We start from the raw sequence: 16939 nt of genomic DNA, 5'->3' as shown, positions 1-16939 counted from the left end.
CAGTTGGTGCACGGACAGTGGAACACCACTCAGCAATAAAGAGAAGCAGACAACTGATGCCATAAACAGGATGAGACTCAGACACCTAGTGCCTGAGAGACGCCAGATGCAAAACACAGGCGACGAGTCCACTTAAACGTCTAGAAAAGGTACATCTATAGAGACACAGAGCATATTGGGGGTTGCCTGGGGTTCCCTAGGAAGAGGAATTAATTGAAAACAGGCTTAAGAGATCTTTTGAGGATGTTGGAAGCATTCTCAAACTAGATCATGGTGATAATTACACAACTATAAATTATTAAAAAGTCACTAAATTGTACACTTAAAACAGATTGTATGATGTCAATTATACCTCACTAAGGTTACCGAAAGAATGCTTATTGTTACACGATTCATGAAAATGATCTCCATATCAAAAGCAGCATGCAGAGGCCGTGGAGAACGTCATAAACAGGTCGTGTTCTTGGAAACAAGCGCACATCTGTCTTTCAGCTCAAATATTCATTGCTCTGTGACTGAAGGTTAATGACCCCTGTGCTCCAGCCTTCCAGTGGGCGGGGCGTGGAGCAGCGAGCGACGAGAGGGCTGGATGATGTCAGCCACAGAGGAGAGAGGACGAGCAGACAGGGCTGCTCCTGCTCATCAGCGTCGGGAGTGGAGATGGCAGGACACCCACACGGCCGGTCCTTGGAGAACCAGGACCCGAGAGGCCCGTCCTGCCATCTCCCGTCTCAGTCAGCAGTCTCTCCACGCTGCCCTCTCCCAGAGCTTCTGCTTCTTGACTTCCTGCCTCCTCTGGATTGTGCCTCTCCATCAACTGGTCACTCAGTCGTCTGCTCACCAGGCGTCCTGTCTGGCTAGACCTTCTTCTGAAGGGTCTTAACCCCTGTATGTAACAGTTCAAACCAAGGAAAACCCTATCTTTCAATCGGTATTTTTCAGTTACTTATAAAACTTCTTTCTAGGTCTCATTCACAAACATATGCCTAAGAAGCTAAGATTACTAATTTGCAAGTTACATTGTTGAAGAAAAATGAATGTGGGTGAGACTCACAAAGAAGAGTGAGGTTTGACTAGTTGAGGACTCGATAATTCAGTAGGTCTCCTTCTCACTTGACCCAGTCCCAGTATCCAGAGTGAAATTATCAGGAAAAGGCAGGGCTGTCATCCTGCAGACATGGGTGATATGCTCCTAACACGGAGGGCGCAAGCGCACAGCACACAGAAAACAATCGGAAATCATGTGAACCAGCTAAGTATCAGATAATTGAGCGTACAGTGCCTGTTTGAAGTGAAAACCTAAATAAAATCCACTTAAAACTGAAAATGCCCTTCCGAACCCATCTGCCAGTTGAAAAATTTGGATTTTGAATTATATGGTTTTTTTCCTATAACAAAATGATAGTACTCTACAAATAATAGCTCACCATTACTGAGTTAGTGTGATGTTCCAGGCACGTTAGGGAACTGCCACCATGACCCCCTGAGACAGAGCGATAATCACCCCGTCTTACAAATGAGGAGAGTGGACCAAGAAGCGACGTTGACAGCCGCACAGCAGGGCTCCAGTCCGGTCCTTCTGACTCCACAGCCAGCACCCCAATCTCTACGCCACTTGCCTAACCAGACCTCGGGATGGTACCTTGTAGAAATGTTACCCTCACTTTCACAGATGAGGAAGCCACAAGGGGACAAGGTGAGAGACTCTCTCAAGAGCAGGCACCACATCAGTCCTTCGTGGATGCTGTCTTGAGCCACACAGGTCCACCCCCCCTTCAGTGCTTTATGTGTTGCTCACTGGGTTATAAGACTTTCTCCAACAGGACTCTCTTCTTTCATAGGGCACCCACCTGTTCAAGCTGCAGGTTCTCCAGAAGACAGCCTCAACACCTCAGACTCCGCGTATGCTGGCGATCACTGGCGTGGCTGGAAATAAAAGCACCATTCGTGTTTAGGTTACCAGGTCACTAGAGCTAACTAAGTAGTAATGTTGTTTGGTTTACATTTAATGCAAAGAGTTTGGCATCAGCTCCACTGAGGACAAGACATAGGAGGTTATGGATGGAGAACATTATCACACGGTAGATATATGCATATATTTTAAGTAACTAAAACTCGTCATTCGACTCAAGGCAAATCATTATAAATCAAATTCCCTTAAAATCTCTCCTTGGTATGTGTCAGTGTTGCTTATCTTCTTAATCCGACATCAAGCAAGAGCAGCGGGGCAGGCTGGTGAATCCTGAGAATGGAATGAGTGGTTTGCAGAGGAATATGCCTTACGACCCTTCATTCTGATGATGTGGCTGCCGCCACATTCACTGAGCAGAAACCCCAGTCCTGATGCTGACTGTGCACACACAACAAGTCGCCCGGCAAGCCTGTGACACGGCCACCTTTCCCACCTCCCTCTAGAGCTCTCTGATCACAAGTTCAAATAACCCCACTCAATAATTTTTATTTTCCCTCAGTAAGAGAAATCTCAAAACCCTTTACTCTGTTTGGCAAACAAATATAAAATAGAATCATTATTTTCCAGGTCTTGCCACATAACCAATAACAACTTCCGTTTATTGAGAGTCTGCTACACAGAAGGCACTGTACTTGGCATTTCACACTTATTATTTCTAATCCTGATAGTTGGCTACTTAGGTCTTATTCCCACTTACAGGAAAAAAAGAAAAACAAAACTGGGGCCAAGGGAGATTAGAAAATTCTGTCTGACTTAAAATCCACCTGCTTTCCGTCATGCTGTCTTGCTCGACATCAAACCTTGGAGTACCACCAGGCATTGGATGATTTTTTCGGCCACTTGAACAAACATTTATCACTTGCCCATTTAATGCCTAACATGAACCCAGGATACGACAACCTCCCAAATAAGACATGGACCTTGTTGTTCAGGAGCTCACAATTCAGTAAAGACAAAAGGAGAACAGAACTGAGTTCCAAGAAGAATGACTCTGACAGCAAGTGTGAGCAGAGTTGAGGGATGAGCTGACAGAATGGGGTGTAGGCCCCTCAGATGAAGCAGGGTGGGTGGGCTGAGAGTGGGCTCACTGTGGATGAGCAGAGACTAGAAGGAGACTGTGCCACCAAGACCTGCCTCGGGGTGAGACGTGCACGCGAGCACAGCGAGGACACCCTCCTGGCAGGTGGGGTGGCATTATTGCTGGGAGCAAAAGGTCATGAAGCCTACAGCACCTTATCCCGGGATAGCTCATCATGACGCTAAAGCAATTACATTCCAGTCAGGGTCTTGGGAGAGTTATCCAGGTTCTGCTCCCTGTCACGGGTGGAAATATGTCCACTTTTTAGCCGCCGTTAAGAAAAAAAAAAGTAAGGGGAACCCAGAAGGGTCCTGGGACACAAGCAGGCCTGGGAACCAGAATTTCTGGGTTCTGAGTTCAGTTCAGTCATTCACTGTCTGAAATGCAACAGCAGGAATGATCGAATCCCATCTAAGGCGGTTTCTGCTAAACGGGAAAAACACAACCGCCGCACCCCCCCCCCCATCCTAAGTACACAGATTGTTGGAAGTAAGAGACCGCGCATTCAAAATAGTGATTTTGGTAATGAAGCTGCCCCCAAACTGCCTGGCTCACCCCCTCATACAATGCTGGAGACAGGTGGGCAATGTCAGCATCTGTTACTGTAACAGGAGTGGTGTTAACTGCCTTCATAGTTTCTAGACACAATGTAACTTCTTATTATCATTACAATTTTCCTGCTACCTGGACAACTTGAAAATTTTCTAACATGTTTAATTACACAGTTTTTAACTTGTGCAAGGTTGGGGAGAGCAATTATTCTCCTGAGTTTTAAGAAGGCACGTTAGCCATCCAGATAAATTTTCCCAAGCTCCTTCAGCTCTGATTTGTACTTAAAAATTCATTTTACTAACTTACTGAGCATAAAACGTTGGTGCTGACGTTTAGCTGCCTCTGTGCTGCAGAGCAGAAGGTCGAGAGGGAAACGTCCCCCTGGCTCTGGGGGCTGCACCGAGGGGCTCTGTGATGTTGCGTCCCCAGGCTAAAGAGGAAGCTGGCTCATAAACGAGCAATGGGATAGATGTGTGTTCCACAGTGGATGACACACCCATACACACTCACCCTACAAACTCATCTTGCTTTGGGAAGGTAGCAACCTTAAAAGCCAGGAATGAAAGAGTCCAATTTACCCTTTTATGTATCACTCAGAGCCTCCCAGATCCTTGACATTTTCTCGTAGCTGACTCTGTGAATAAGATTGCCCATATGGTGCTCCCAATAAGGGCTACAGTTTCCAAGTTGGGAAACACCAGAATGAGTTCATAGGAAGTTCTTTGACTCTATTTCCAGAGCCACTAAACCATAGTCCCTGCCTTGTCAGTGCCTTAGAAGCCTTCTTGCTCCCATGCATTTGCTTATTTGTTTGTTTATTTCTTGACAGTCTATTATGATGATGGTGAACACAGTCCTTACACTCAGACAGCTCCTGGTCCAGCAGAGGAGACACTAAGTTTGATAACTCAGTGTGGCTGTGGCCACTGCTATGTGACCAGGAGCCAGGTGCTAATGGTGACAGGTGGCGGGCAGCAATTCTCAGGAAGGCTTCTGGGAAACCGAGACAGCTTAGAGCTTCGAAAGACGACGAGGCGTGCAGGTGGGGAAGACGGAAAGGGGCATTCTAAGTGGAGAAACAGCACGTCTAGGGGCACGGGAAAATGTGCGCGACCTTGGCAAAAACAGGAAAGGTGGCAGAGCTGGAAGAGGGCTAATGTGCAGAACTGTGGCTTTCAGAGTCACCAGCCAAGACCCCAGTTCTCAGAGCCTAATGAACTTGACGTTTGGGCCAGAGAAACTCCAGAGCCCACGTGGAAGGACGTTTCCTCGACTGGCAGTCGGAAACAGGAAGGTAGATTCGTCCAAAAGGAATAACTCCTGAGGAGGAGGTTCTGTAGTGTCATCCAGCCAGTGACAAAACAAGAGCATCTCATTTCACTTCTTTTTTTAAAGATTGGCACCTGAGCTAACATCTGTTGCCAATCTTCTTTTTCTTTTTCCTTCTTCTCCCTAAAGCACCTCAGTACATAGCCGTATATTCTAGCTGTGCATCCCTCTGGTTGTGCTATGTGGGACGCCACCTCAGCACGGCCTGATGAGCCGTGCCATGTCCACGCCCAGGATCCGAACCGGCGAAACCCTGGGCCGGCGAAACCCTGGGCCACCAAAGCACAGCCCGCCAACTTAACCACTAGGCCCCAGGCCGGCTTCCTCATTTCATTTCTTGACATACAGTAAGGAATTCCACCGAGATCATTTTTGTGTTGTTTAACGATCTCCTTTTCCTTTCTCACATTCCATACCCCTGAGGTGTTGCTTTAACACGTGTGTAAAGGTCAGCTGATTTTAAAATTTGATCTCCTATTTTTTTGAGGAGCAGGCATTATCTATTTTCACAGTACATCCAGGAAGACCGAGGATCTTATGACAAATGACAAAGCCACAAAGTGAGTCAGTGCAGAGAAAGAATCAGAGTGAAAGACTCCCCAAGGTCAGTTTGGGGTCCATCCTTAGGGCACCAGGCTGTGAATGGGAGCAAATTCCCCGGACTCAGTGGACTGTGGGTGGGGGTGGGCAGCCCCGGAAGCTGGGTCAAGGACTGACTCAGAGAGGCTGGACGCGGAACTAACTCTACGGCTGGGTCTGGGAGGCATCCAGCGAGCCACTTTCTCCTTGCATTTTCTATAACCGACTCCTGTTGCCCCTTCTGTCGCCAGGGCCCTCGCTCCAGCCGGGAGACCGCTGCCCTTCTCTAGAGCTGCCCTCCGTCCTCCTTCCAGACCCACTGCGGTGGCACAGCTGTGGGGTAGGAAAGGGCCTGGTGCGCACTCTACTCGGTGACGCTGACCGCGGCCCTCCCCTGACCTCCCACTCACCGAAGCAGGGGCCGCAGCACTGGTGTGGAGCCTGCAAGGTGAGGACAGTGATGCTCCTTAAGGAAACAAACACACACTATGTATGCAAAGCTAAGTTCAAAAATGAATAAATTTTTAGGAAAGAAATCACAACTGACTGAAGCCTCAGGGAGTCAGGACTTTTCCTAAAATATCTTCAGAGGAGTTGCCACCAATGCTTACGGGGAGCACCTTCTGACTGCATCGGCTTTCCTACACCTGCAACACTGCAGGTGCACCACCCCAGCCTCCCGGGCTGTGCAGGTGTGGGACTGGAGCTCACGCTCCACACAGACACGGCACCACTGGCGGAGGGTGACTGGCATACACGCCCTGGGTTCCCAGAGGAGATGCTCCAGTTCTGACCTCAGCATCTTCACGGCCTTTCTGCCCGAGCCGGGCCTGGGAGAATGTTTCCCGATCACACGTGGGGATAAACACACTGATCTGCTACTGTGGGTTGCAAAGGAGGTTCGTGTTTCTATCTTTCTAAAAGTCATTGTTTTGGTATTATATGAATTAAGACTTTTTAAAAAGAAGTAGCCATTGTTATGTAAGGTTTCTTTCATTTAGAGATCCAAGAATTTGTAAGTAATAGCGTCTGATCCAGTAGATTCGGTCCTCTCTGTCACGCTTTCATGAAGATCCACCGACCTTCTTGGACACCCTGCATGGGGAGCAGCAGGCCACTCAGGCCAAGCTGGAAGGGTCACTGGGTGAGGGTCCTTTGGGCGAAACATCACACCTGAATGAGCTGTTGGAGCTAAGGAACTGCTGTCCAGGCAGTGGTGTGGCCTTGGTGGGCCTGCGGTCAGTCAGCACTACTGGAGAAAGACAGGCAGGAGAGCTCCACCCCCATGAAGCTGCCGTGCACGTGAGACCAGCAAGGACCACAGGACGGCTCCGCTATGGGCCACTGGGTCCCACACACCACTCGGAGCCTCTGAGTGCACGTAGGGCACAGAGGAGGTTATGTCCCTGCCACAGTCACCTGCAGGGTCGATGTCACGTCAGAGAGCTAGGGTTTAGAAGGCGGCTTCCTCTGAGTGCTGATTTGGGCACATAAACAGCAGGTGGCTAAATGCCACTCTGTGTTTAAAGTAATTATCCCTCAGGGGCCGGCCCAGTGGTGTAGCGGTTAAGTGCGCACATTTTGCCTTGGCGGCCTGGGGTTCGCCAGTTCGGATCCCGGGTGTGGACATGGCACCACTTGGCAAGCCATGCTGTGGCAGGCGTCCCACATATAAAGTAGAGGGAGATGGGCATGGATGTTAGCTCAGGGCCAGTCTTCCTCAACAAAAAGAGGAGGATTGGCAGTGGATGTTAGCTCAGGGCTAATCTTCCTCACCAAAAAAAAAGTAATCATCCTTAGCCCTGGCATGTGGTGATGCAAGAGCCCTGTTGTAGCAAACAAGGCTGATTCTATCAGGGAACTCTGGCAAGTCAGCAGGCCAACGCTGCTTCTCCCTGAATTCACTCCTGGAAAGTCAGAACTGGAGGACAAGTGTGGGTGCACTGCCCGGCCCTCCCAGTCCGGTGCCGGCTTGCAACCAACACTATGTCTGGAGCGTGGCTTGGGGACTTGGCTCCTAGGAGCTGTGCTCTCTCACATTCAGTGGGAGCCCTTGGAAAACAGCTGAGGCCCACAGGAGTGGCAGTGGCCTCGGTCTGTACGTTGCCCGGCTTGCGAGATCCTGCTGGAGCCGGACAGCAGCTGCTCAGCAAGCCAGAGAAATCCAGCCGGAGGAAGGCTGGTGGCACGGGCAGGCTTTCTGGGAAGGGTGGTGTCCCAGCAGTGACGAGGCCATGGCTCTCTGCTGCTGCCCGGGAAGCCCTGCCTTCACGGCCCAAACAGCATCTGACTGTGCCGTCTCACTTCGTACTAAACAGAAGGATGCCGGGGCTTTTTCATCCGTTTCCACTTTGGAATCACACCTTTCTCAGGGAAAAGATCTGATAATCACCCTCTGCCCCACATCCTGGCACCCAATCCCCAACCACGTGCCAAGTCAGTGGAACTTTTCCTGTGTCTGGGGAGAATCATTTCCCTTCATCCTCACAGAACTTCCTTCATGAGTTACTGCTGGCAACTGGATCCGTGCTAATTAGCTGCCCTTGACGGATTTATTCCATCCAGCTGTAAATTTAGATGAAAAGTTCCCAGGCCAACTTAAAAGTAGGATTCGCAGATCAAGCTGAGTGGAAACCAGGTCTGGACGACCTCCTCCGAGCAGGGGAGCCGGTTCCCACGGGGTCTAACACGGCGTTCCCTGGGACGCCAGTCAAAGTCGAGGGACAGCCCTGGAAGAAATCCCACCGAGACCATTTGGTTGAGTCACTTCATTTTACGACGAGGGACCTGGGCTCTGAAAGGTGAATTGACTTGCCCATTCACACAGCTGCTCACTGGTCACCTGTGGAGGTGGAAAGGGCACGGGCGGCACTGTCGACACGGCAACTTGCTGTTCATCTTCTGGGACAGCTGGACGACGGTGGTCAGGAGAAAGGCCTTGCCCATTCGTCTCAAGTCCATCTTTCTTTTCACCTTCTAACTTCTTTTCATGGAGTAATGTTATGTCTCCAAAGAAAAACACATGGAGTCCAGCCGATGAGGTACTGCAGGTATTTCGAAAAGCACACAAAGCTGCTTGGTCATTTGGTGGGGACCACGGGCCGGCTGCTGGAAGCACAGAGCTCCTCAAACATCTGCACTGACCCGAGGCCTCGCTTCCAGGCGTGAACTGTCCGTTGGCTGTGAGCCTGTGAGCTCTGAGTCGGGAACACTCTGATCCCCATCTGTCGCTGCTGCTTTAAGGGTCAGGGACGGTGGGGACGGAGGGAGGTTCGTTCATGGGGCATTTGGCAAGGAATCTTTCTTGTCATATTTGTGACAAATGTTCCAAATGGTATTTTTTTCTCGTGCATTGGCCTCAGATTTACTGGAAGTGAAATTCAGGGTTTTCTTTTTTCTTTTCTATCTCCTCCCTCCCTCCCTCTTTCTCTCCTTTTTTCCTCTCTCTTCCCCTCCCCTTCTTCTTTGTCCTTCTTGTCCTCATTCTTCTCTTTCTCCTTCTCCTCCTCCAAACCTCAAAGCCCAGCTGTGCTGTTTAATAAACAGCCACCACAGTAAATGCCGTGGAAGGACACTGTACCAGCTGGTCACAGCTCTGACCTCCTGTGCATTTATTAAAAATAAGTGCTCCTTCATATTGCTCAGCTTTCCAATAGATACTATGAATATTCAGGCGCTAATATAAATACAAGAAGACTCTTCATTTTACAGAATCAAGACCAGGAAGCATTAGAATGGAAATTCTGTCAAGAGAAATGTTTTGTGCAGAGAGCTGTAATCTCTACGGTTAAGTCTAGATGATGCCAAAATAACAGTCAAGGGGGCACTGAACCACCAGAGGGCTGATGAGGGTTTTGCCTTGTAACCAGTTATTTGAAATTCTTAAACTCAAGGAGGCCAAGGATCATCTGGACTTCCTTAATATCACAACTTTGTATGTATCTGCATCAGACCAAACTTTGTCAGTTCTTCATAAAACACTCATTTATAATTGCGCTAATAATTATTTACCTGATGGCTATGGATTAAAATAGTTTGCGCTTCAATTAAGTGATTCTGAAAAGAAATCACAAGAAATCATCTTCCCCACCAAACCTGCTCCTCCCAGACCTCCTCATTCCCCTGGTGGCTGCACCACCTACACAGCACCTCAGACACCTGGGTCGTCCCCACACCCCTCAGCCCTCGGCCCCCACATTCAGTCTCCTACCACGTCCTGGCGATTTCACTCCCACCATTCATTCCAACTCTGCCTGTTTTGCTTCCCGTCTCACTCACGCCAGGCTTCCCCAGCCGCACTCATTTCTTTGCTGGGCTCATCAGCAGCCACCTGGTCTCGCTCTGATCTGTTCCGCTCACGGCAACCAGAGCAACCCTCTAAGGACGGAACACGAGTGGGTCGTGCTTTTCACCCACACGCCTTGACTTGGGTCTGCATCTCTTCCCACTTTTCCCTTGGCTCCCTCAACTGTAGCTGCCTTTGGCCTTCTTTTGTATGTAAGATGATCTGGCACATTCCCTCCTTCTCCTGCCCCTGACCCCCACTGATGAGTTTCTTTGCATCCTCAGATGGGTCTTAACCAAACATCAATCCTCAGAAGAGCCTTGCACCCAGACTAACATAGTCCCTATGGTTGTTCTCAAACATGACAACTGGTTTTTCTCTTTCAAAACCCTCACCACAACTGTGACTTTGCATATTTATTATATTATATAACAATAATACATTATTCCTGTATGATAAGCTCTATGAGGGAAGACACCACGTGTGTCCTGGCTTGTGAGGCATACCACACCTGTTGAAGACATACTTGTGAAAAACGGGTCATCACTGTGATCACTTGTACTGCATGTTTTATTTTAAAGTGTGTGTGTGTTCTAATTCCTTTAAATTGATGCACCTATTGACCAGATAACTTTATCTCACTTTTACAGATAGTAAAACAGGCTTAAAGAAGGAAAATAAGTTAGGAAAGGTGTTTTAAGCTCCTCAAATTCAGAACTGCCTAATATCTATAAAAATAATTCTATAAAAACAGTAATAGTAACAATGATTAAAATTATTGCTCTTACGATGGTTCAGGAGCGTTCCCATCATATTAACTCATTTAACCCCTGTGACAACCCTGTGAGGTAGGTGGTATTCACCCTGCTTTTGTTAAGGATGCGGAGGCCAGGTAGCTGCCTGAGGTCTCAAACATGCTCACACATCCTAGGAAATGTTCTACGTCCTGGGCACACATCGCGTTGGTTTTCTCACCGAACACAGCGCTGACACAAGCTCTGCCCGCTCGGGGCCCCGTGTGGAGGAAAATGGGGGCTAGGAGACTCCTGTTCCCCGTGGTCATGGCCCTCCTCCTTCTGCAGTGACCTGCCACGGCCGCCCACCTTCCCGCATGCCTTCCCTTCTTCTGGTCCCCACAGCTCCCCCCATCCAGTCGTCAAACCCTGGACAGAGCCACTTTTCCGCCAGGTTATCACACACAAGGTCAGTGTCCCACATTCCAAAGGTAGGTGAACATGTGTGTGGAGAGCAGGGAACGCGCCAGAACAGTGACTCAGTGTGTCCACCCAGAGCGGTTCAATAGCAGGTCACGGCCTCAGCGAGAGGACGCTGCCCCTCCCACCGAAAGGATGCGCCAGCACATGCACCCCCCCAACCCGGGGTTTGGGAGGAGGGGAAAGAAAGGGATGGGCAGGATGAGCTGTTGACACACGGGGCCACACACGTGTATACCGATCCCACACGGTCACTCCAGGTCATCTGCTCCAGTAATGTCTGCTCCCCTCGCGTCCCCCCCTGCTGGTTTATGTTTTTCTTTTGGCCCACACTCCTGTCGGTAAGAACTGCCACCAGCAGAAACACAGGATCACCGTGCTCCCTGCCTTCTGTCTTCCCAGCGCAGCCTGCCCCCTCCCAGGCCTCAGGCCCTGGAGCCCGTGTGCACCTGCCTCAGGGCCAGCCCACAGCCTCCCAGCTGGCGGGTGACACTGCTGCCAGGGAGGAAATCAGCCCTCGCGCTTCTGGGCTGTCACCGAGTCACCGCCACCAGACTCGCCTGGTCTCCAGGGTTGCCTCAGCTCCTCAGCTCTCCCCAGCGCCCCTGACCGCTGCCCTGGCAGCTGTTGCAAGCCTCCTCATGACCGTCCTCCACGCCTTGCTGCGGTCTGAGCCAGTGGCTCTCCACCTTGGCAACCTGCTAACATCCCCCAAGACCTTTAAAAACCCCAGTGCCCAGGCTGCGTCCCAGGCCAAGAGAGTGAGCCGCCCTGGCAGGGATCTGAGTGTCCGTATGTTCAGAGCTCCCCAGATGACTCCAGGGTACAGCCAAGGGTGAGGACCCCTGCTTTCGAGTCGATAATGTCCCCTCCTCCCTCAGAAGGTGAGGCGCTGGAGCACAAAGATCTCGAACAGCTCTCGGCTCACAGGCACATCACCCGCCGTCCTCTCTCCCGCGTGAGGGACTGAGACGTGCTGCTTTCCATTTCAGGACAAACTGTGTCCTTCACACATGGATCTTCCGAGCTATTCCGAGACCGGCTCGTGTCTCTCACCTCTCCCTCTCTCCTGGATCCTTCCCTTCAGATCACAAGCAAGGTTAAGCTTCCCCCGTCTTCAAAATGGTCTCCCTGGAGCTGTCCCCTCCGTCTCCAGCCTCACATCCACCTGCTCTCCCGTGCATCTTCGTATCCTGGTAATATTCTCTCTGCACACCGAGCTTTCTCAGCTGGACTCACTCACTCATCTCATTGTTGGGTAGCTCTGAAAGGCTCCCAGATACGCTGGCTGGATTGAGACTCTTCCACAGCAGGTAGTACATTCGGCTGACACTCTCTGTTTTGCTCTCCTCTCCAGTTGAAGCTCCTTGAGGACAGGAACCATGTCATTTTCAGCTTGGCTGACATCAGCCCCTGGCTTTTTGTAGGGGCTCAGCTACGCTAGTTGAACTGAACTGCAAAACCATTTTCCACTGAGCTCCTTGGCAGAATGATGCGGTCTAACTGGCTGTGGGTGAATTTCATTTAACTGGGCCCCCAGATTTTTTTTTTTCCTGAGGAAGATTCACCCTGAGCTAACACGCGTGTCAGTCTTCCTCTATTTTGTACGTGGGTTGCTGCCACAGCACGGGCACCAACGAGTGGGTCCATGCCCAGGAACCAAACCTGGGCCACTGAAGCTGACCGCAGTGAACTTAACCTCGAGGCCTCAGAGAAGGCCCCAGGCTCCCTGCTTTTATTCCCATGAAGAACTGCCATAGAAATTACTTGGGCAATTACTGGGACATGCTTTTGGATTTTATACTACGCCAATAATGTCATATTTACTCGATTGGGATGACTTTCTGAGCAAATCTAATACAGGATTCCTCTCTCCAGCATTTCCACCTTTTCAGGGCCCTTGCCCCAGTGACAGTGATCACTTGCCATCAGAAGAAATAAGAATGAACCATGAGGCCTGTGCTTTACGCAGCTTTAGAAATTAAATTCACTCCCGACTGGGTCTGCTTTGTTTCAGAGTCCAGCATCATTTCTTTGTGGACGCAGTGCTGACCTCACTCTGCAAAGCGGCCAGGAGAGGCTGGGCCGCTACCTGCGCTTTCCGCGGCAGCAGCTCACTAAAGCTTTTCCCTGTTTCTTTTGTTTTCCTTTAAACCCTCCTTCAGCAGCACAGCCTGCTCCTCCTCACACTCTGGATGCACAGCTCCCTCAGCAGAGCGGCCAAACCCCTCCCTGCTGACGGATCAGCCAAGTAAACCGGCAGCCCTTCCTTCTGCTGAGTTTCGTAAAATCCACTGACTGCATGTATTCATAAGCACAAGAAAACACCTGTGAGCAATTAACCACATACCCTTGATTTAGAGGCTTGGAAATACGCTGGTGGCCCCCAGACCTTTGGCACAGGTCTCTGTTTACATGCAGCCACAACCCCAGCCTCCAACAGGCCGTTACAGAAGGTCACCCTTTCCAACACAGCACAGCGCTGCCCCTAAAAGCCACCCTGCCCGGGCCTTGGACAGAAGCTGCCTCTGGGAGGGGCTGCGTTAAAGATGCGGCTCGGGAGCCTGGACGGCAGTCAGCCTCAGGCCATTTCTCCGAAATTTGTATCTAACCATAGCCAAGGAAGGGGACCCCCAAACCAGTTTTAGAAACTCACTGAGTTAAAAATCGTGTCTAAAATTACTCACATGGAAAGTGTTGCATATACCTGTTTCTGTCTGGCCTGGAAGAAATACCCACAGAGTTAATAAACCAAGTGTACACTAACAGAGTGTCCCATGAAAAGGCAAAAATCCATCTTCTAGAGTGGACAGTCTACCGTAGAATTACAAAACAAAAAGATTCCTTTAATCCTTTCTCTCATTGGCAAGAATGAATTATCGCTCTGCCGTGCACATCACTTTACGTTCTATGTGACCAGACTATTTAAAATGAAACCTCAAAACATTGCAGAAAGCCATCTTTTTCCAGAATCAGTCTCAAAAAACCATAAGACCCTAAAAACAAGAGTCTTCGAGAACCCCAGACATTCTAAGGGAGCTCTGTGCACCTGTGCACTTCTCAGGCGAGGGGGCCGAGGTGTCTGTGGCCACACCGCCGCCCACAGTAGCCACCACAGGCAGCCAAGGAGTGCCTGACGCCACGCAGCCTCAACAGAGCCGCTCAAGGCTGAGCGAGGAGAAGGACGCAAACATCTCAGCAATTGCTCTACTGATTAATGTGGGAATTATCATATTTTGTATATATAGGAGTAAATAAAATATATTATTACAATTAATCTTACCTGTTTCTTTTTACTTTTTTAAATAAGGCTACTAGGAAACCTAAAGCCACATCTGCAGCTCACGTTCTGTTTCTGTTGGATGGCACTGTGTCCACAGCTTTCGCCAGTTTATCAAAGGGCCCTCTCCTTAGAGCCCAGAGGAGCTGAGGTGTAAATGCTCATCTCCCATCCTGCAGATTCTGTCTCCCCGGGCCTCAGAGAGCCCAGCACCGGGCGGCTCTGACGCAGGCAAGGCTGTCCTTGGCCCACGCTGGAGACCCTCTGCCTTGGAGGCTTCTGACACTGCTGGTATTTCAGAGACACACTGCCCCACCTTCTCCACCGGCACAGGGATTCTGCAATCTCTCCCCTCCAGTCTTCGAGGGGCGCACATCACAGCTCCATCTGTCTGTCCTCCTGGACACTCCACCTACAGACCGAGTGTCTTGGCCCCTCTCACACAATCCCGCTCCGCCTGTGTTTTCCATTTGGGTCACGCACGCTCTGAATTCCTCCTCTCTTCCTTCCCCGGCCACGCCAGTGCACGTAAACACTCATTAAGGCCATCAGGCTATCTAATATACCCTTCTGTGTTTTTTTCTCACTGCTGCCTGGATTGTTGTCATAACCTCCCACCTCGCCTCTCTTCCACCAATTCTTCCTGCTGTCAGAGTTAATCTTAAAAGCACAAATCTGATTATATTCCTCCCTGGTCCAAAGATTATCTCATAAACTCATTGTAGCCAAAAAGGTCCTCCACCAATTGTCTGGATCCTGGTTCCATGTCCACCAAGCCCGTGCACTCCAGCTGCACGTCCGTGCCTCCAGCCTTTGCATATGGGCTCCCCGCGGCCCGAATGCTTTTTCCCCCTTCCCTTCCTGGACCCCGTACTGCCATCTCTACTGCCTTCACTTTGGGACTCCCAAAGTGCTGTGTGTGCCTCTCCATCACAGCACGTCACACTGTACCGAATTATTTGAACTTGAGCTCCTCTGAGTTACTCACTTTTTGTCCTTGCCACCTGGTACCGTGCTGAGAACTGCAGAAACTGATTCGATACCCAGACAAATTCCAAGTATCCTTGTGTCTATAGATTTTCCAAAAGTACAGTTCTCCAACCTCACAAGTTAGAGTTTGAAGGATCCTTGGAGATTTTGTCATCTACCCTCTCATTCCTTGATGAGCAAATCAAGACCTTCAGAGGTTACATGACTCAATCTTATCGAGTGCCTGCTATCTCATTTCATCTTCATGATGACCCAGGAAGCAGCCATTGCTATTAATACCCACTTTACAAAAGAGAAAAATGAGGCCTCAGTGAATTTAAACAATGTGCCCTGGCAGGATGAGACAGGAATTCAGGTCTCCTTGTACTTGGCCTAGTGATCTTCCCCTTGCCTCACATAACTACTTATAATCTGGGCCACTCCCTGAGTTATTCAAGACACAAAGATGATATTCTATAGGGGAGATACAATGTTTCAGTGGAAAGAACCACATTATGACAATGAGACTGGTTTTAGCCTCAGCTCTGTCAATTCTAGAGTTTTCTTATCTGTTAAATGAAGAGATTTACACTAGCTGTCTTATTATTAATATAAAATACTGTGGAAACAACCTAAGTGTCCATCAATGGAGGAACAGACAAAGAAAATGTATATATACATTGGATATATACAATGGAATATCATTGAGTCATAAAAAAGAAGGAAATTCTGTCATTTGCAACAACCTGGATGGACTTTGAGGACATTATGCTGAGTGAAATAAGTCAGATAAATACTGTATGATCTCACTTATAAGTGGTATCTAAAAGAGCTGAACTCATAGAAACAGAGTAGAGTGGTTGTTGCCAGTAGCTAGGGGGTGGGAGAAATGGTGAGATGTTGGTCAAAGGGTACAAATTCCTAGTTATAAGATGAATAAGTTCTGGAGATCTAATGTACATCAAGGTGACTACAGTTAACAAGACTTTTATAACTATAGTCACAGAAAAGGTAAGTATGTGAGGTAACAGAGGTGTTAACTAACTTCATTGTGGTAATTATTTTGCAAGATATTTGTGTATCAAATCATCATGTTGTATACCTTAAACTTACACAATCTTTTATGTTAATTATATTTCAATAAAGCAGGAAAAAATATGAAAGAAAGGCAGATATAAACAAACAGATAAACGAAAGTGTTTAATGAACTATATCATTTCAACTTGGAGATGTTTATGCATTTCTTTTGAAACAATTTTGTTCATTATGAAAGTAGTTGGTGTTCATACGGAATACTCAAAAACTATAAAAAACAAACAGAAGAAAAATATCACCATCAAGATCACTATTAACATTTGATATAATTCTTCCCAGTTTTTTCAATGCATTTTTTATTTGTTTGACATATTTGTGATCATAAATTTTATCTGCCATTGTTTTTTTCATTTTCCATCAGGAAATAAACATCCCTTCACTAGTACTATACAAGGTTCATAAGCATAACTTTTCATGGCTACGTAATAGCCCATCAACTACTCATACCATACAATGCTCACAGTTGTTTGGGTCCTAATAGAGTGATATTCAAAGGCATAAAACCAAGCAAGTTGGTAGAACGATAGCATCAGCCGCTCAAAGTGACCTCAGAGATCTCTAGTCTGCTGTTTCTCAAAGTGTGGTC

The 16939-nt window shown here is 48.7% G+C and overlaps 1 protein-coding gene across 5 annotated transcripts in view; it reads right to left on the bottom strand.

Moving 5' to 3' along the window:
- The window catches only part of FRMD6 (FERM domain containing 6), a 279784-nt gene that overhangs the window by 85832 nt on the left and 177013 nt on the right, over positions 1–16939 (bottom strand). For 3 of the 5 annotated variants that reach the window (XM_070630335.1, XM_070630345.1, XM_070630330.1), the window contains one exon: positions 1851–1926. The exons of the other annotated variants lie outside the window; for them this stretch is intronic. The gene's annotated coding sequence lies outside the window, so the exon portion shown is untranslated. The remainder of the gene's footprint in view (positions 1–1850; positions 1927–16939) is intronic. 5 annotated transcript variants of the gene reach the window in all.

The sequence above is a fragment of the Equus przewalskii genome, chromosome 1 (genome assembly GCF_037783145.1).
Source record: "Equus przewalskii isolate Varuska chromosome 1, EquPr2, whole genome shotgun sequence".
Classification (NCBI taxonomy): Eukaryota; Metazoa; Chordata; class Mammalia; order Perissodactyla; family Equidae; genus Equus; species Equus przewalskii.
Note: the sequence above shows the minus strand (reverse complement) of the source record. Positions and strands in the feature narration are given on the sequence as shown.